Source organism: Bombina bombina, chromosome 6 (assembly GCF_027579735.1).
Source record: "Bombina bombina isolate aBomBom1 chromosome 6, aBomBom1.pri, whole genome shotgun sequence".
Classification (NCBI taxonomy): domain Eukaryota; kingdom Metazoa; phylum Chordata; class Amphibia; order Anura; family Bombinatoridae; genus Bombina; species Bombina bombina.
Genome location: NC_069504.1, coordinates 612,975,580 through 612,997,170, shown reverse-complemented (window position 1 = coordinate 612,997,170; position 21,591 = coordinate 612,975,580).

The window sequence follows — 21,591 nt, the reverse complement described above, 5'->3', positions numbered from 1 at the left end:
TGCGTTAGGAGCTGAACGCGGCTTTTTTGTAGGTGTTAGGTTTTTTTTCAGCTCAAACAGCCCCATTGTTTCCTATGGGGGAATCGTGCACGAGCACGTTTTTGAGGCTGGCCGCATCCGTAAGCAACTCTGGTATCGAGAGTTGAAGTTGCGTTAAATATGCTCTACGCTCCTTTTTTGGAGCCTAACGCAGCCATTCTGTGGACTCTCAATACCAGAGTTATTTTAAAGGTGCGGCCAGAAAAAAGCCAGCGTTAGGTACGCGGGTCGTTACCGACAAAACTCTAAATCTAGCCGTTAGTGTTTAACAAAATTTCTTAGACCTGGTATCTTATATATTTGGCAATTCTTTGATCTTATCTAATACTTGGCAAAGGATTTTCAAGCCATTGATTACCAATGGTTAATCAGATCCGTCTCTATATTCATGCCATTTGGCATACGTGTGTATAGCTTGAAGATCCAAAATGCCTCTTTCTTGTAGAGTTCCTTGATTTTGCTACCTCCCCTAGGTTTGTTCTTTATGATGTCAATGATCATCCAGGTGAATGTTTTAGCACTACCTCCATGTTCATGGATGAAATGCTTTGATGCCCCTGTTGCTGTCCTTCCTCTCTCAATGTCATTGAGGTGCTCACGTATACGCTCTCGTGTTTCTCGCGTAGTGCACCCTACATACTGTTTCTTACAAGAGGAACAGGTTCTCAAATATATTGCAAACTCTGAACGGCAATTCGTGCAGAAATTACAATCAAAAATAAGTTGCGAGTAGCTTGACTGAAAGAATTTACCAGTTAAAGTATAACCACAGGCTGTACAGCCATGAGAGCCACATCTATAATGGCCCTTACAGCTGAGCCAGCTGCTTTTTTTCTGTGGTTTCCTGAGAGCGCTAGGTGAGACAATGTTACCTATCGTTAAGTTCCTTTTGGAAACAAATCGGCAACCTTTGTCTATCACGGTCTTTAGCGCTTCATCAGCCCTCAGAATCCGCAAATTTCTCTTGACAATGTGACATACCTGTTTATATTGGTTGGTATAGTTAGTCACAAAAGTTATTTCACTCAACTCTCTGTCTGTTCTTTGTGGTTTAGGTCTCAGCAGGTCAGCCCTAGGGATTTTCTGGACCTCAAAATACGCTTTACGTAAAGGCCCCTCTGGATATCCCCTTGCTTTTTCCAAAGTACCTCACTTTCTGCTTGATAATCAATTTCTCTTGAACAGTTTCTTTTTAACCTAATAAACTGGCCCTTTGCCACGCCATAGTTCATATGGCGTGGGTGGCAGCTTTTTGCGTGTAAAAGGGCATTAGCAGCGATAGGTTTTACATATAGAGTTGATATTACTGTTCCATCTACTATATTCCCTTCCAGTTCCACATCTAGGTATGATACCTTTTTGTTTTCAAAGACATGTGTGAATTGTAGACCTGCCTTGTTTTGATTAAGATGTTCAACAAAGGTTATACTTTCTTCCTCTGTGCCTGACCAAACCATTATAAAATCATCAATATAGCGCTTGTATGCTATAATTGAGCTCCTAAATGGATTATTATCTGCATAGACGTGGGACAGCTCCCACCAACCCATATATATGTTGGCAAAAGCTGGAGCAAATTTTGCCCCCATGGATGTCCCACGTCTCTGCAGATAAAACAAACCATTGAACTCAAAGAAGTTGTGTGTCAATAGGAAGTGAAGAGTGAAGCCTACTTAGGTTTACTCTGCAAAACTAGAAAGGAAGAGACTCTGCACATGCTGATTTGAACAGCCAATAGGATTTAAGCAGCTCTCCTCCTATTGACTGATTTGAATATTTCAGCTGATAGGAATGCAATATAAAAGGGGTACCTTGCTTTGAAGCTTTACTGTGCAGTGGACGATCGCATGAAGAGGAGGATCCACATTGCTGAATACCGCCACCGTTGAAGAGAACCAGCGCTCCAGATGAGGACCAGAGATCCAGATCCACGCATCGCTGAAGACCGCTCCGCACCTCCGGGAATATTATAGAATATGGTGCCACCCTGGAAGAAGATCTTCGCTGCCTGGATGAAGACTTTGCTCTGCCTGGACTTCCAGGCTTCAGGAACGGTGAGTAGATTTTCTGGGGTTAGTGTCAGGCTTTTTTGGGGGTTTTTTTTGGGTTCTTTTTTTTTTTTTTAGATGAAGGCTTTTTTTTATTTTAATGGGCACAAGAGACCTGATTGCCCTATTAAGGGCAATGTCCATACAAATGCCCCTTACGGGGCAATGGGTAGATTATTATTTTTTTTAGACTTAAGTTTTTTATTTTGGGGGGTTGGTTGGGTGGGGGGTTTACTTTTAGGGGGGACTTTGTCAGTTTTGTATGTAAAAGAGTTGTTTAACTTAGGGCAGTGCCCTACAAAAGGTCTTTTTAAGATCTATTGGTAGTATATTGATATATTAGGGGGTGTTTTTATTTTGGGGTGGCTTTTTTGTTTTTATAAGCCTATTAGATTAGGTTTCATTTTTATTATTTTAGATAATTTAGTTTATTATTTTTGTAATCTTAAATTTTTTTTAATTTTCGTAATGTTAGTGTATTTTTTGTAATGTTAGGTTTTTTATTAATTTTTTGTAGTGTTAGGATTTTTTAATATTGTAAATTACTTTTTTTATTTTTATTTAATTTTTTTAAAATAGTAATGTTAGGTTTATTTACGGTTAAATCTTAGGGTTCTTTTTTTCACAGGTAAGTTTTTATTTATTTTAAGATAGTTATATTGTAAGTTTAATTTAAAGATAGGGGGTGTTAAGTTTAGGGGTTAATTGTTTAGTTTAGTGTTTTGCGATGTGGGGGGCCGGCGATTTAGTGGTTAATAGGCTTTGTTAAGTGTTGGCGATGTGGGGGGTGGCTGTTTAGGGGTTAAAAGGTTTATTTAGTTTTGGCGATGTGGGAGTCAGCAGTTTAGGGTTAATAACTTTATTTTATTAGTAGCGATGTGGGAAGCGGTGGTTTAGGGGTTAATAACTTTATTTTATTAGTAGCGATGTGGGGGGCTGGCGGTTTAGTGGTTAATATGTTTATTTAGTGTAGGCAATGTCAGAGGGCGGCAGTTTAGGGGTTAATAACTTTAATTAGTGTTGGCGATGTTGGGGGGAGCAGCAGATTAGGGGTATTTAGACTAGGGGTTTATGTTAGGGTGTTAGATTTATTCAAAACTTTCTTGTCTCCATAAACATCAATGGGAAATGCATTATAGTGATCGCCATTCCGCAACCGCAGGTTTTTTCTAAAACTTTCTCTCCATTGATGTCTATGGGGGGAAAACGTGCACGAGCACGTAACGTCAGGCCTTGGCTTTTGTGTGGTATGGATCTTATTACACCATATCGCACAACAAAAGAAGATTTTTCAGTAACTTGTAATGGCAGCGCTATGGAGAGTGTGATACCGCTATTTTTTTTTCGTTATGTACGCATCGGGTTTAGAGCACAACTTGTAATCTAATTGAATGTAATGTAATATAGACAGTAACATATCAACACAGTTGTAATATTATTTGAAATGTTGACCTTTTCTATGGATCAGTTGGGGCAGAAGGGATTAAAAACAGCAATACCTCCAAAAAGTGGCACTAGGTAGCATATCAGAACAAATTGCCAGAAATGCCACCTTAAATGGATGTTACTGGGACATCCTGAAATGACTTAAGTCAGCAATGGCTGCTGTCATTTAAAAGTACCTCCCTTCTTGTATTTAAGTAATGCAGTCCCTGGCAGTTTTCATTTATATTCTTACCAATGCTGCCTTCGGGTAACGCCACTTTCAACACTTTAAATTGTGACATTGGAGTGTATCCCAAGCCATTAGAAGAGCTGTGGGAAGTGATTTAAATGGGTTTTTTTCAGAGGTTTTCTGGTCATTTTAATCTTTGAGAAACCTTATTTTCACATTTTGTTCTTTTTTTTTTTTTTTTCTAATAATTTTGTTTTTTTACTTCACATCTTGGAAACCTGCCCTACACTTTTCATATATAGGGGCCGATTTATCATTGTGCGGGCGGACATGATCCGATGTAGCGTGAAACTATGGGGGTAGATTGCAGCATCTGCTGCTTGATAAATCTACCCCATAGGGTCTGATTTATCAAGTGTCTGGTGGACATGATCCACTGTAGCGATCATATCCGTCAGACACCGATAAATGCCGACAGCATACGCTGTCGGCATTTATCATTGCACAAGCAATTCTGGTGAACTGCTTTTGTAATGCCGCCCCTGGGAGATTTGGGGCCAATCGGCCGCTAGCAGGGGGTGTCAATCAACCCGATCGTATTTGATCGGGTGGATTGCTGTCCGCCACCTCAGAGGAGGCGTACGCGTGGAAACAGGGGTATACGGCCCCATTCAGGCTGTGATAAATCGTCCCCTTAGTCTTTACCATCACCATCAGTATTCCAACCCATGAAGAAACAGCTTTCGTCTGGCTTTATACATGATTTTAGGTACACAAAGCTGCTTTTTTTTATTGTCACCAATATTGAATCAATTAGATGTGATGTTAATTTCTTTGGAAACTTCCAGTAAAAGCTAAAAATGTGTGTCTTTTAGTTATTGCACTTTTACACAAAGTCAAAAAAACATGAAGTTTCATTGTGTCACATATATAATTCTGGAGACTTCACTAATTTAGTATAAATGCTTCTAAAAGATAAGAATGTCATAAAAATTAATCTAAAGCATCTGAGTTAAATATTAGGTTTTTACGCAGTTTTTTTTTACATTGTTTTTTGACTATACATTCCCACAAATTCTGCAAACTCTCACCTAGATTATGGGTTTTGCGTTAGAAGCTGTGCGGTGCTAACGAGCAGTTTATGGTCAACGCTCACTTGCAGACAGCGCTGGTATTACGGGTTTTTACAAACCCAGCGTTAGCCGCAAAAAAGTGATAGTAGAGCAAAATTTAGCTCCACATCTCACCTCAATACCAGCGCTGCTTACCTTAGCCGTGAGCTGGTAAAACGTGCTTGTGCACGATTTCCCCGTAGGGATCAAAGGGGAAGAGCCGGCTGAAAAAAAACCTTACACCTGCAAAAAAGCAGCGAAAAGCTCCTAACGCAGCCCCATTGATTCCTATGGGGAAACACATTTTATGTCTACACCTAACACCCTAACATGAACCCTGAGTCTAAACACCCCTAATCTTACACTTATTAACCCCTAATCTGACACCCCCGACATCGCGACACCTCCATTTTATTATTAACCCCTAATCTGCTGCTCCGGACACCGCCGACACTTACATTATATTTATGAACCCCTAATCTGCCGCCCTCAACGTCGCCGCCACTATAATAAAGTTATTAACCCCTAAACCTAAGTCTAAACCTAACCCTAACCCACATAACTTAAATATAATTTAAATAAATCTAAATAAAATTACGACAATTCACTAAATTATTCCTATTTAAAACTAAATACTTACCTATAAAATAATGCCCTAAGCTAGCTACAATATAACTATTAACTAATAGTTACATTGTAGCTAGCTTAGGGTTTATTTTTATTTTACAGGCAACTTTGTATTTATTTTAACTATGTACAATAGTTATTAAATAGTTATTAACTATTTAATAACTACCTAGTTAAAATAAAGACAAGTTTACCTGTAAAATAAAACCTAACCTAAATTACAATTACACCTAACACTACACTACAATTAAATTAATTACCTAAACTAAATACAATTAATTGCAATTTAAAAAAAATATCTAAAGTACGAAAAAAAAAACCCCACTAAATTACAGAAAATAATAAACAAATTACAAGATTTTTAAACTAATTACACCTAATCCCCTAACAAAATAAAAAAGCCCCCCCAAAATAAAAAAGCCCTACCCTACACTAAATTACAAATATCCCTTAAAAGGGCCCTTTGCAGGGCATTGCCCCAAAGTAATCAGCTCTTTTACCTGTAAAAAAAATTATAATTCCCCCCCAACATTAAAACCCAACACCCACACAACCAACCCTACTCTAAAACCCACCCAATCCCCCCTTAAAAAAAACCTATCACTTACCCCCTGAAGATCACCCTCCTACTGGGAGACGTCTTCACTCAACTGGGCAGAAGTGGTCCTCCAGACGGGCAGAAGTCTTCATCCAGACGGCATCTTCTATCTTCATCCATCCTTCGCGGAGCAGCTCCATCTTCTAGACATCTGATGCGGAGCATCCTCTTCATCTGGAGTCTTCTTCAACAATGACGGTTCCTTTAAGTGACGTCATCCAAGATGGCGTCCCTTCAATTCCGATTGGCTGATAGAATTCTATCAGCCAATCGGAATTAAGGTAGGAAAAATCCTATTGGCTGATGCAATCAGCCAATAGGATTGAAGTCCAATCCTATTGGCTGATCCAATTAGCCAATAGGATTGAGCTCGCATTCTATTGGCTGTTCCAATCAGCCAATCGGAATTGAAGGGACGCTATCTTGGATGACGTCACTTAAAGGAATCGTCATTGTTGAAGAAGACTCCGGATGAAGAGGATGTCTTGAAGATGGAGTCGCTCCACGCCAGATGGATGAAGATAGAAGATGCCGTCTGGATGAAGACTTCTGCCCGTCTGGAGGACCACTTCTACCGGCTTCGTTGAGGACTTCGGCCTGGTTGGGTGAAGACTTTTCAAGGTAGGGTGATCTTCAAGGGGTTAGTGTTAGGTTTTTTTTAAGGGGGTATTGGATGGGTTTTAGAGTAGGGTTGGTTGTGTGGGTGGTGGGTTTTAATGTTGAGGGGGAATTGTAATTTTTTTTACAGGTAAAAGAGCTGATTACTTTGGGGCAATGCCCTGCAAAAGGCTCTTTTAAGGGCTATTTGTAATTTAGTGTAGGGTAGGGCTTTTTTTATTTTGGGGGGCTTTTTTATTTTGTTAGGGGGATTAGATTAGGTGTAATTAGTTTAAAAATCTTGTAATTTGTTTATTATTTTCTGTAATTTAGTGGGATTTTTTTTCGTACTTTAGATAATTTTTTAAAATTGTAATTAATTGTATTTAGTTTAGGTAATTAATTTAATTGTAGTGTAGTGTTAGGTGTAATTGTAACTTAGGTTAGGTTTTATTTTACAGGTAAATTTGTCTTTATTTTAACTAGGTAGTAATTAAATAGTTAATAACTATTTAATAATTATTGTACCTAGTTAAAATAAATACAAAGTTGCCAGTAAAATAAAAATAAACCCTAAGCTAGATAAATGTAACTATTAGTTATATTGTAGCTATCTTAGTGTTTATTTTACAGGTAAGTATTTAGTTTTAAATAGGAATAATTTAGTGAATTGTAGTAATTTTATTTAGATTTATTTAAATTATATTTAAGTTAGGGGGTGTTAGGGTTAGACTTAGGTTTAGGGGTTAATAACTTTATTATAGTGGCAGCAACATTGGGGGTGGCAGATTAGGGGTTAATAAATGTAGGTAGGTGTTGGCGATGTTAGGGCCGATAGATTAGGGGTTAATAATATTTAAATAGTGTTTGCGATGCGGGAGTGCGGCGGTTTAGGGGTTAATATATTTATTATAGTGGTGGCGATGTCCATTTCGGCAGATTAGGGGTTAAATTTTTTATTTTAGTGTTTGTGATGTGGGGGGGCCTCGGTTTAGGGGTTAATAGGTAGTTTATGGGTGTTAGTGTACTTTTTAGCACTTTAGTTAAGAGTTTTATGCTACGGCATTGTAGTGTAAAACTCTTAACTACTGACTTTAAAATGCGGTACCAGTCTTGACAGGAGAGGGTCTACCGCTCACTTTTGGTCAGACTCGTAATACCGGCGCTATGCAAGTCCCATTGAAAAAAGAGGATACGCAATTGACGTAAGTGGATTTGCGGTATTTCCGAGTCTGGCCAAAAAAGTGAGCAGTACACCTGTACCTGCAAGACTCGTAATACCAGCGGGCGTTAAAAAGCAGCGTTGGGACCGGCCAATGCTGCTTTTTAACCCTAACGCAAAACTCGTAATCTAGCCGAATGTTTGGCAAACAATTTTGGTAAGATTTTTGGTGCACATTAACAATATATTTTTTTCTGCATATTTTAGTGTTAATTTTTCAATTATTTGTTTTCTATAACTTTTAATTTGTGATTTTCATTGTGCATTTTATGTATGCATTTCCTTCCTATACGAAAATGCATACTCCCCTTAGCGAGACACCTTGTTTTCAGGGTAAAAAGTGGCTTTACATAATTTTTCCAGGGAAATAGAAAATTTGGCAAGCATTCTTAAAGGGATACTGAACCCAATTGTTTTATTTCATGATTCAGATAGAGCATGCAATTTTACGCAACTTTCTAATTTACTCCTATTACCAATTTTTCTTCATTCCCTTTGTATCCTTATATGAAAAATCAGGAATGTAAGCTTAGGAGCCGGTCTATTTTTGGTTCAACACCCTGTATAGCGCTTGCTGATTGGTGGCTACATTTTAGTGTTCAGTATCCCTTTGAAGAATTTCACCAGCCTAGAGAGCTTTCTAGAATCGGACCCTGAGTGAGTATAATGGAGATAGACATTTGATTTCAAAACATAATGACGCTGACTACAACATGCTTCAAATGCATTGCAAAAATATTTACTTTTACTGTCCCTTTAACCAACTATGCAAGGTAAATTATTCTAATTGCATGACAACAGCTGGTACTCCTGCAGTTTTCCTAGTCGGTCGTCCTGTAGACAAGCAGAATTATGATAGGAAAATACAAGTTCTCTAAGTGGTTTTACACTAAACTAGAAGGATAACAGGCAATGTGCATCATAAAACTAAATCAACTTCCAAACTGCTCTCTAGTCATTAGCACTAGCATCTATGAGTGTTAGATGTTTCACATTAAAGCATAACTTGATTGTAGTTGTTCAAGTTTTACAAGTAGGAAATTCAGAGCCAAAACTGTTGGAACTTCAGGCAAAATGTCATATACATTTTAAAATATAATAATATGGTCATGCATACCCAGATATACTTACATTAAACCAAGGAGTTACAGTATGATCTATATCATGAATTTCAAGCATAACCAAAAGTCACACAGCATAAAGTTATGTTCTAGAGTGTTGGTGCTTAAAGATCTATATTTGTCAAAGTGCTAAAGAAGGGGTATGAAACATGTCAGATGGACAGTGATATCCGCTATCGAATTCTATTCCATATTATTATCATTCTGTAAAGGATTACCTTAAGGAGTTGAGTTGTTGGAAACCATCAAGCAGATATCAGCACACACTTACATACATCTCTTCAAGCAAACCCAGAATAATATAAGTATACCGAAGAAGAAAGCAGGCACGGGGGCGGAAGACAACCAATTAGACAGTCAGGGCAAACAGAGCTTCCAGCTGGCAAAATCAGATCAGAAGAGTATAGAGTATTGTTGTTTTATTTTGTTAGGGGGATTAGATTAGGTGTAATTGGTTTAAAAATCTTGTAATTTGTTTATTATTTTCTGTAATTTAGTGTTTGTTTGTTTTTGTACTTTAGATAATTTTATTTAATTGTATTTAATTGTATTTAGTTTAGGGAATTTATTTAATTGTAGTGTAGTATAAGGTGTAATTATAACTTAGGTTAGGTTTTATTTTACAGGTACAGTATATTTGTATTTATTTTAACTAGAAAGTTATTAAATAGTTAATAACTATGTAATAACTATTGTACCTAGTTAAAATAAATACAAAGTTGCCTGTAAAATAAAAATAAACCCTAAGCTAGCTACAATGTAACTATTAGTTATAATGTAGCTAGCTTAGGGCTTATTTTATAGGTAAGTATTTAGTTTTAAATAGGAATAAATTATTTAATGATAGGAATATTTATTTAGATTTATTTAAATTATATTTAAGTTAGGGGGTGTTAGGGTTAGGGTTAGACTTAGGTTTAGGGGTTAATAACTTTAATATAGTGGCGGCGACGTTGGGGGCGGCAGATTAGTGGTTAATAAATGTAGGTAGGTGTCAGCAGTGTAGGGGGGCAGATTAGGGGTTAATAAATATAATGTAGGTGGCGGCGGTGTTGGGGTGGCAGATTAGGGGTTAATAAGTATAATGTAGGTGGTGGCGGTGTCGGGGCGGCAGATTAGGGGTTAATAAGTATAATGTAGGTGGCGGCAGTGTCGGGGCGGCAGATTAGGGGTTAATAAGTATAATGTAGGTGGCGGCGGTGTTGGGGCGGCAGATTAGGGATTAATAAGTATAATGTAGGTGGCAGCGGTGTAGGGGGGGGCAGATTAGGGGTGTTTAGACTGGGGGTACATGTTAGGGTGTTAGGTGTAAAGTTCCCATAGGAATCAATGGGATATCGGGCAGCAGCAAACATGAGCTTTCACTGCTTTCAGACTCCCATTGATTCCTATGGGATCCGCCGCCTCCAGGGCGGTGGATTGAAAACCAGGTACGCTGGGCTGGAATAGTGCCGAGCGTACCTGGTAGAGAATTGATAACTAGCAAAAGTAGTCAGATTGTGCCAAATTTGCATTCGGAACATCTGTAATGACGTAAGCATCAATCTGTGTCGGACTGAGTCCGGCGGATCATATGTTACGTCACAAAATTCTACTTTTGCCGGGCTGTAGGGTTTGATAACTAAGGGGAATCAGGCTCGCCACAAATACGCTATGGAATTCCAGCGTATTTGCGGTTGATGGCTTGATAAATAGATGCCAATATTGTAAGTTTGTCTTTTTGCGCTCGATGGGTTAGCACATGAGGGAAAACAGTTCAACTCATTATACGAGTGCAATCAGACACGCACAAAAAGCTTACTTCTAGAGCAGTTAACGCTCAAGCATGAGCATGAATTAGCGCTGCACTTGTAATCTGGGCCATTGTAGGAGTTTTAAAACAAATTTCTCACTAAAGTCTGTATAACTCAACATCAGCAATCACAACTATGTTTTACTTACTGGAAAGTGATGCTATTTTTTTCTCTGTTTATTCTAAAATAGGATGTTTCAAAATGTATTATGGTACTTTTCTTTTTCTTTCGTTAATTTTTGTTTTTTAAAAAAATGGATGTTCATGTGATGAATAAAATCATTTTTTTATATGGGAGTTGTCTTTGTCAGCAAATGAGCAGTAGAATATCAGAACATTTCTTGTTAGTTTCACAGCATCTACCTAACCTTTTGTTCATGAAAAAATAATAATTAAAAAATGTTAATATATTATACTTTTTTTTTCTTTATTTCAAAATATTTGATACAAACATTTAGTAAATAAGACATTGGCCCCTATTTATCAAGGTCTGGCGGACCTGATCTGACAGTGCGGATCAGGTCCGCCAGACTTCGCTGAATACGGCGAGCAATACGCTCGCCGTATTCACCATTGCACCAGCAGCACAGAGCTGCTGGTGCAACGCCGCCCCCTGCAGGCCAGCAGGGGGGTGTCAATCAACCCGATCGTACTCGATCGGGTTGATTTCCAGCGATGTCTGTCCACCTGCTCAGAGCAGGCGGACAGGTTATGGAGCAGCGGTCTTTGCATTGTGTGGCTGTGCTAGGGTCTCAGGTATTGGAAAGGACCTTGACATGGTACCTGGGCTTGTCCCATTTGGCCAAATGCAGTAACTAACCTTTCCATTTCTGCCTTTTAAATCTTTACTGTGAGCTTGCTGGTGAGTGCAGGTTTTTCTCTATGTGTTGTATAAATTTGTTTTGTAATTCCCCTATGGTTCTTGCACCCACTCCTGTCTGGGGTTAACTGCCTGTGACTCTTGTGACAGCACAGCTTTTTGTGAGTGCCACTGAGCACCCAGGGCTGAGCATATTGCTGGGTCATGGGATGTGTACCTGGTCCGGTCTTGGAGTGCAGTCCCCTTCCGTGTTTTATATATATATAGTTTTTTTCAACTGATTGAAATAGTTATAAAAACAGGACATGTTTGTGTTAAGAACAAGAGGCACAGTAGTATGTAAAAATAACATAAAATACAAAAGTGGCTTTTTTACATAGAATGTATGCTATAAAATGTATGGTAGATTAGATTCTATTATAGACAAGTTAGAAGATACAGTATAATTAACATGTACAAGGAATTCCAGCTTTAACATTGGAAGATTAAAGAGTGCAGCTAGTAGCAGGATAGACTAAGTAACTGTGTGAGGACTATGGAACGTCTTATTAGCGATATGTTCGTGTTGACCCTTGCTTCCTATAAAATCAGACTAAATGTGGCAATTTGAGTTGAAATACATTGATACAAGCATTTTATTCTCTTGTCACTAGAATGGGGACAGGTACCCACAGGGCTTGCAACTTCTGATTAAACAGTTCCTCAGGGATCTGCATCAATGTTGACCCAGTTCTCCCATCTCTGTTCAACATGCCATAGGATAAAAATTCACCACAGTGGATGTTTGTTGAGATAAATTTCACTGTCTGTCTTTTCAGATCTATGTCATGCTAAAGCTATCACCTTCACACTAACAATATCCTTCAGTAAACGATAAAGTCAAGGCAAAAGGAAACCTAGACGTATTATCAGCAAGTCAGTGCTATCCTCTTTCACTCATTTACATCTTTTTCCTATACAAAGATTTAAAAACCTCAAAGATGGAAAATAGGCAACAAAAAACAGAAATCAATTCTCCATAATATATATATATATATATATATATATATATATATATCATGTGTGCATAAGAGCATATCAATGACATTATTGTCTTGTTTTATCTCTCTAGGTGTTGTAGATTAAGTCTGTAGCATCAGCTGTGAGAAGTGCATTTTTAACTTTGCAACTTAATTATAGAATAGAAACAAAAAGAAAAGACAACCTGTTCAGAGGTAGATACTATGCACAAATTGGTGCATATTAATACATCTGTTAGAGGTAATGATACCAGAATAGAAAAGCAGTTAGTATTAAATATTAGAAATATCAAAGATAAGAGAAGGCGCATATACTATATATACAATATACAAAAAACAACAACATACACAGCTCATTCAATATATGGCACTTGTACCTATTGACATACAATTATATCAAAGTCCCACTATGAATCCTAGGAATTTGGGACTTTTGACATATAGAGGCCCATTTATCAAGCTCCGTACGGAGCTTGAGGGCCCGTGTTTCTGGCGAGCCTTCAAGCTCGCCAGAAACAGCAGTTATGAAGCAGCGGTCTAAAGGCCGCTGCTCCATAACCCTGTCCGCCTGCTCCATAACCCGGTCCGCCAGACCTTTGATAAATAGGCCTCATAGTGGCATTAACGCTAGTCCAGCTGTGACTTTTTGTCTTTTGTTTTACCCCTGTTTTTAGCTTGTTTTCTACTGCAATAAAAGAAACTTTCTTCTAACACACCTGGAGGTTTGCCGGAGTTTTTTTGTTTTTTTGATGTCTCATAGTGATATAACAGATATATCTGATAATCTCTTTGAACAGATACTGCACATTCCTTTGGCACCTCCTTCCTCCTTTAATCCACCTAGAGATGAATGTTCTTATGTGGATCTTTTCCAACAATTAGTATAAGAAGATTTGACCAAAGCTTTTAACACAAGTAAAACACCCACTAAGAAATTGTGGCAAAATGAGCAACAAGCTCTTGACTAACAAATAATCAAAGCATAGTAATTTGTCAGGCGGATAAAGGAGGAGGGATAGTCCTACAAGATTATGAGGACTATGTGTCTGAAGCTAAACGTTTTCTGCATGATACAAACTATTATAAAAAACTAAGAGGAGATCCCACTTTAGAATATAGCAAAATTCTCAAAATAATTTTTCTAGAAGGCTTTGCTAAGGGAATTTTAAATAAAAAAGAAAAACAAAATTTACTTCCAGATCACCCTAACATTCCCTTTTACTATCACCTTCCCAAAATTCACAAGAGCCACAACAATCCTCCGGGAAGACCTATAATTGCAGGGATCAACAGTTTAACAGATCATTTATCAGAGTACGTAGATTTTTATTTACAGAAATATGTCACCCAATTACCATCATACATTAGAGATACCACAAACCTTTTAAGTATTAAATATTTCAAGATAGATAGATGGATAGATAGATAGATTGTAGATAGATAGATAGATAGATAGATAGATAGATAGATTGTAGATAGATAGATAGCTAGATGGATAGATAAACAAAATTCTGAAAATCAAGACTGTCCCAGAGAAAGAAGCACTATTTAGGTATGTGCTGAAGCTAATCTTAAAGGGACGTTCAATTTTTTAAAATAAATATGCATAGTAGATGTTAGAAAAAAAATAACCAATGAATTACAAATCTTTTGACCAAAAAAGAAATCTTGTAAATACTTTTAAAACTATCATTTTATTAGCGCAAGTCTTGTAGGGATTTGTAATTTCAGAACACACACTTGATTCATTTTATTTTTATTATTTACATTTCTTAAAGGGAGGATTTAGCAATATATGGGGGGGGTTGTTTGTTTTTTTGTTTTTATGAAAATGCATTCTGTTATAAATAAACAAATATTTTTTAGATGATTATTTTGAATATTTTCAATTTGAATGTAAACATATTTAAATATTGTATTCAGGCATCAATGCTACACTAACTGCTCAGGAGCATTCACATGTCTGGCGCACTATATGTCAGCAGTTTTGTAAGAATGTTATCCATTTGAAAAAATACCATGGGAACAAATCAAACTTGATCAATTGTAAATAAAATAATAATTGTATGACCTGTCTGAATCACAAAAGAACATTTTTTGGGTTTCATATCACTTTAAACATCTGAGTTCATTCCCTCTGACTGGTGATTTAGGAAAAATAAGCTTTAATTAGTTATAATTTTTTATATTGCAATATAAAGAATAAAATAAACATGGAGACTTTCTGAAATGCTTAATTCAGCAGATTGCAAATTGTTTTTAAAGAAAACTGAAATAATTTATTCATTGAAGTCAAATATTGAGGATTAATGTTTCACTGGTAATATTTGTTTTTCTTTATCCTGGACAATTTGCCTTAAACTATGTTTTTAAGGATATATTGCACATTTCTATGACTTATTAACAGTGGTATCGAGCAACACATGTACCCATTAAAACAAAAAAAAATTTACTATGTCTGAGGTCACCTATTTTAACAATATGGTTAGGTATCAGTTGAGCAAAAAGTGTTGAGGTTTAGCGTTATCCACTGTGTCTGAAATGTGTTAATTATTAATACTGTTGCTATAAATTCTATGTACCAGACTGCGCATCACTATTGATATAGATGTTTCCTCCTAAAAACAAGAGGAAATTAAATTTAAGATGGGAATTTCAGTGTTTTTCCGTAGAGAAGAATAAAAAAAGCCCACTCATGGAAATGGTTGACAAAATAATTTGTATCTGTTTGCCACTCATTATTTCTCTGAACAATAACTGAAATAGGTATTGTAAAATGACAGCCAAAGTCAGCCATCAGTGAACAACTGGTCACTTCCCTTGTGAGCATCTGTGGGCTCTCAGGCACAGAGGTGACTAATGTTATAGGTACCCGGAACATAATGAAAGGTTATTATAATATAAAAACAATGACATTGTCTCTCAATTAGATTTTTGACACATTTGGTGCCCTAAACGGAAAACCTGCTTGATTTAAAATGTATGAACTCTCCCCTCTATGGACAATACATTTCTTTAATTGGAAGGGGAAAATAAAACCCTGTTCCTCACCATTTCCACACTTTGACATACATCATTGACATATTTCTCTGACAGAGGACTGACCTCAATTCTTATCCAAATCTGTCTAAACAGATACTGGAAGCAGAATGTCCCAGAGGTCAGCTGGTCTGAGCATCTGTTTCCACTGTAAACTACAGTATATACATATCTCTGTCTTCACTATCATCATCCAGAGTTTAGTGAGTGTTTTGTTTGGAAAATAGAGAACAAATGAGGGAAGGCACAAAACAAAGAACCTAAATCTGAGAACAATAATTAAAGAGAGTTTTTCACCAGCATATTTATGTATTAAAGGGACAGTCTACGCCAGAATTGTTATTGTTTTAAAAGATAGATAATCCCTTGTTTACCCATTCCCTAGTTTTGCATAACCAACACAGTTATATTTATATATTTTTTACCTCTGTGATTATCTTGTATCTAAGCCTCTGCAGACTGCCCCTTTATTTGTTCTTTTGACAGACTTGCAGTTTAGCCAATTAGTGATGGCTCCCAAGTAACTTTACATGCACGAGCACAGTGTTATCTATATGAAAAACATGAACTAACACCCTCTAGTGGTTAAAAACCTGTTAAAATGCATTCTTAAGAGGCGGCCTTCAAGGTCTAAGAAATTAGCATATGAACCTCCTAGGTTAAGCTTTCAACTAAGAATACCAAGAGAACAAAGAAAAATTGGTGATAAAAGTAAATTGGAAAATTGTTTAAAATGACATGCCCTATCTGAATCATGAAAATTTTTTTGGACTAGACTGTCCCTTTAAATAATTGAGCCAGTGAAAACATATATAAAACCCTAACAAATCACACAAGTATAGAATCACAAAATCTGACCAATTAATTATCCTTTTAGCTGGATGTTAAAATAGAGCTATGCGTTCTTAACCTGTCCCCAAGGAATGACAGCAAGTCACAATATCTATATTCACATTTAAGCACATGTAGCTCAGATGAAACAACTGTGTCACTAACATCCTTTGCTTTAATGGAAAGTAAACACCTTGCAATTAGAAGATATTTATGTTGTCTTTTTATAGAATTTCAGCCAAAATTAAAGGGACATTCCAGCCAAAATTGAAATCCACATGGATGAATTTCAGTTTTGAATAGAAACATTTTTGTAATATACATTTATTAGCAAAAATGCTTCTAATAAAAGATATAGCTGTTTCAAAAGTGTATTTAAGTATTCACTGTACAGTGCGTGCACCAGCATTTTAAACACAGCACTTGCTCAGAGAGCCTAAGGCGCTTTTACCATCTGGTAATGACTCAATTTGTTCATTACTGACATGATACAAGCCCTACTGATGCTTAGAGCAGCTGCCTTATTAAAAAAAAACTGGTGCACTGAGAATATCTAACTATGCTACACTTGCATGAGCAGAGAAAAATATTAACACTAAAACAGTGATAAATTTTATTAGAAGCATTTTTGCCAATAAAGTAATATTGCAAATAGGTTTCTATTCAAAAATGCAATTTATCTATGGTCATTTAAATTTTGATCGTAATATCCCTTTAAACATTTTTAAAATAAATTAACATCTTGTTTGCTGCAATGTTTTTTTTAAGTAGCCAAACTCTACCAACCACTTGCCTTATTTGGAGGAGCCAATCAGGGGGGCTTCCTTCTGGTGAGTAAACGGCTACCCACAGTCATTATGTTAGTATTAATTACATTGCTTTGCATTTGTTGTCTGTTGAAGCCAATTAGGGATAGATGTAGCAGAGTTAAAATTGTATTGCAAGTTGCTTTACTATGCATAACTTAATATTTTATATTAAAATCTCAAGGTATTTACTGTACCTTTAAACTGAAATTCTGAAATATAGTTATGGCACCACTAAAATAGGCATATGTGTTTAATGGATCAGAATTTTGGCATTGCATTGATTATAAACATTTTCAGGAACGGTCAAATATTCTATGCATAGAGGATTCCTTTAATTGTGTATTACAGATTTATACCGCAAGGTTTTTTTTAGCAGACCTTTTGTATTTGTATTGTTGGGATTATTGGATATCGTTTACAGCTATACCTGTTTTCCCCACTTCTTTTATAGTTTTATAGGAAAATATCACTCTTTGCACGTGCTATTATCTGTACTCTTCTACTTGTTGCCCAAGCATATGAATTGAGAGGATTGTGAAAGGCTGTTTATCAATCAGATCCTGCAGTCTCCCCAAGAAGAGGCAATGCCACTTTGACCAATCATCATCTACAAGGTTAGAAAAGCTGATAATAACTATTTTTTAATATTAGTTGCACTTATTGGGGCATATTTATCAAGGTCTGGCGGACCTGATCCGACACTGCGGATCAGGTCCGCCAGACCTCGCTGAATACGGTGAGCAATACGCTCGCCGTATTCAGCATTGCACCGGCAGCCGCCCCCTGCAGACTCGCTGCCAATCGTCCGCCAGCAGGGGGTGTCAATCAACCTGATCGTACTCGATCGGGTTGATTTCCAGCAATGTCTGTCCGCCTGCTCAGAGCAGGCGGACAGGTTATGGAGCAGCGGTCTTTGTGGCCGCTGCTTCATAACTTGTGTTTCTGGCGAGTCTGAAGACTCGCCAGAAACACGGCCCTTCAAGCTCCGTATAGAGCTTGATAAATATGGGCCATTGTTTAGGGCTAAATATCAAATATTTGTAGAATATTTAATGTTTGTTTTTACAAAAGGAAAGTTAATTCAGATGCTCATATATATCAATATTCAAAAGGTGATTCTCATAGACTTCAGTTTAGTTTATGGTAACATTTAAATGTAATATTTGAATATTATATGCATTTTATAGGTATTTTAAAATGGAAGACAAAATGTCAAGGGAAACATTTTTTCTACAATTAACCAATCAAAAATGTAACATTCGCTAATCCATTTAAGTTACTCTCAAACACTGCTTCCTTCTCACCACTTCTACTATTAATTCAACTCCATAAAGGTTGTCAACAGCTTTGCCCATTTAATCAGTTATAAGGGTTAGAGTCTGAAAGACTTAAAGGGATATTCCAGTCAAAATTGGAAACCACATGGGTGCATTTCGGTATTTAACAGAAGCAGTTTTGTAATATACATGCATTAGCAAAAATGCTGCTAATAAAAGCTATAGCTGTTTCAAACGTGTATTTAAGTATGCACAGTGCACCAGCATTTTAAACACAGCACTTGCTAATAGAGCCTAAGTTGCTTGTACCATCTGTTAATGACTCAATTTGATAATTGCTGACATGATACAAGCCCCACTGATGATCTGAGCATCTGCAGTATTTAAAATGTGGGTGCAGTGACAATATCTAGCTATTCTTCACGTGCACTTGCAGAGGAAAATGTTAACACTAAAACAGTGATAACTTTTACTAGAAGCATTTTTGCTAATACATGTATATTGCAAATTTGTTTCTATTCAAACATGTAATTCATCTATGTGCATTTACATTTTGACTGGAATGTCCCTTTTTTAAAAAGAGAAAGTAACGCTCTAAAAAATAAAACTCAACTTTCTTAATATATTTAAAAAAGGATAACAATGCCACCCTAAAAAAGACTGTTAGATTACTATTATGTCATACTACAGGGGTTAATAACATTCACATTCCTGCCCTTTCCGTTTTTTGATATATAAGGATTTATTGTTAATTAAAAGTAGTCAACCCTGCACCTTGACTTTCCCTGTATTAGAGTCTGAGAGTCAGATCATTAAGAGCATCTATGAAAATTATCTTCACAAAAAGCAGGAAAATCATTTAATGAAGTAAAAGGAATCTAAATACATAATATTCTGAATTAGTATACAATTGCTGAAATTCACATGCTAAAATCATTAATAAAACCTTCTTGTCATGTTGCAACTAATGGCTGATTCTCATGGAACTCAAAATGAGAACTGAATGTCACCTTGCCCATTCCGTTACAACTCAACTGACTTTCTCTATCTTTTCATACAATATTTCACAGCATCCCAGGTTGGGTCCTACAAGAAAGTTATGGTAAAATTCAATCAGAGGCTTATTTATGCCCACACTGTATTTTAATAGTATCCTTTTATGTTTATGGGGTTGTTGTAGACCATAATATTAGGTGTTACAAAAACCTTGACCATACAGTTAAATATCAGTTTAATAGTGTTGCAGGGTGTATAGTGGGGGTTTATCTCATATTACATATTCCTAACTTTATTTTTTTAAATGTTTCTTTTCCTTCCTTCTCTCCTTTCGATGCATATCCTTCTCTCCTTTCGATGCATAGTGCGTCGGTCATGTGAAAAGTCACTACCTTGCAAATTAATGGTAGATAGCATCTTTGAGATTTTGGGGGTATTGCCACAAGCACTACTACATAACCCTTTTGTCTGCATCCCAAAGACTAGAAAAACAAAAATGACTTATTAATTTCTTCATTAAAGACCCAAACTCTATAAGAAGCAAGAATTCACTGCAATACAACTAAGGTGGGGCTATTATTTTCCTTCCAACACAAGACTGTTTGGGTGTATTTGGATAGAGACCATGAGATATGATTGGGTATACCTATTCATTCCCCAATCACCTGCATCAACAACTCAAAAACTGCACACATGTTGTTTGGAAGAGGTATCTGAACATGCAATGACAGGAAATGGCTTTGCTGATATTAGGCCTCTGTGTGACCAATCTACAGGCTCTGCATTGCAGGGACAGTTTACAAAAAGTTGAAATTATTAATATTTTACAAAAAGTTGAAATTATTAATATTTTCCATTGAGTTTCCTGGTTATAAAAATACTAAATTTTAGTGTCACATCTGTTTAAAAAACAACCTACAACAATCATAATCTCAACCCTATTCTTACCATTTTATGGACAATATGGTATTTATTGAAAAATTCAGCTGTGTTTTTTAAGGTATCATTTTTAAAAAAAATATATTACATAGCAAAATTTCATTGCCAGATCTACATTTTAGCATTTCATGTTCGTCTATCTGCAGTTACATAACTTCACTTCGAAGCATCCTAAACAGTATGTTCTATACTACTAGGGTATAAGTTAAAACAGATAATAAGCGTCTATAATTAATATTTTCTTCTGAGCTATTTTACAAAATACAGAAATGGAATTATGGTAACTTTGTTGTTCCTTAGGTAGAGTCACTGCCTTATATCACAATACTGAGGAAGTATAAAGTCTCCCTAGAGCATCTAGTTGCTGCATGCACTTGTGAATTTATATAATTGCCAAATGTAATCACGTGCTTCTTTGATAAAAACAATTTTAAACAAAAATTAAGCTCATTTTGGACATAAAGTAATTATTCTTATGACCCCCAAAAGAAAGATCCTTTCAATGTATTACAAAACATATTTTTTAGATATAAAATAAGTGATAATAAAATGTATCTCTTCTGTCATGAATGAAAACTTCTACGAACATACTTATGACTAATACAAAATTGTTCTGACTTCTTCAGAAATAAACACCATTTGTGCACACAGAACCATAAGTAGCACACTACTCCACTGATCACTGCATGCTATTTACTATATATATATATACAAACACAGTATATGCATGCACTATATATGAAATTAATCTTTTGAAAAGTAGGCAAAATGTTAAGTCTTGATTTAGCTTCATCATCACTAATTCCTATGTATTATCTGTGAAGGGCTGCGTTTCATAGCCCCTAAGTATGGCTTTGAGAAATGCTGATCAAGAGAATACAAATTCACAGGCTGCCTGGCCTTGAAATGCAAAAAATGTACATTTATTAGAACGGAAATAAAACTCTCTCTGGTCTCAAGGCCTGCACAACTAACCTTGATAAGCACTTAAATCCAAACAAAAAAGAAAGCAATTTGCATTTTTATTCCTCCTCTGTAACATAATGCTTCATTTTACAGTTTCCATTAAGGATTATTGCTGTCTTTACAC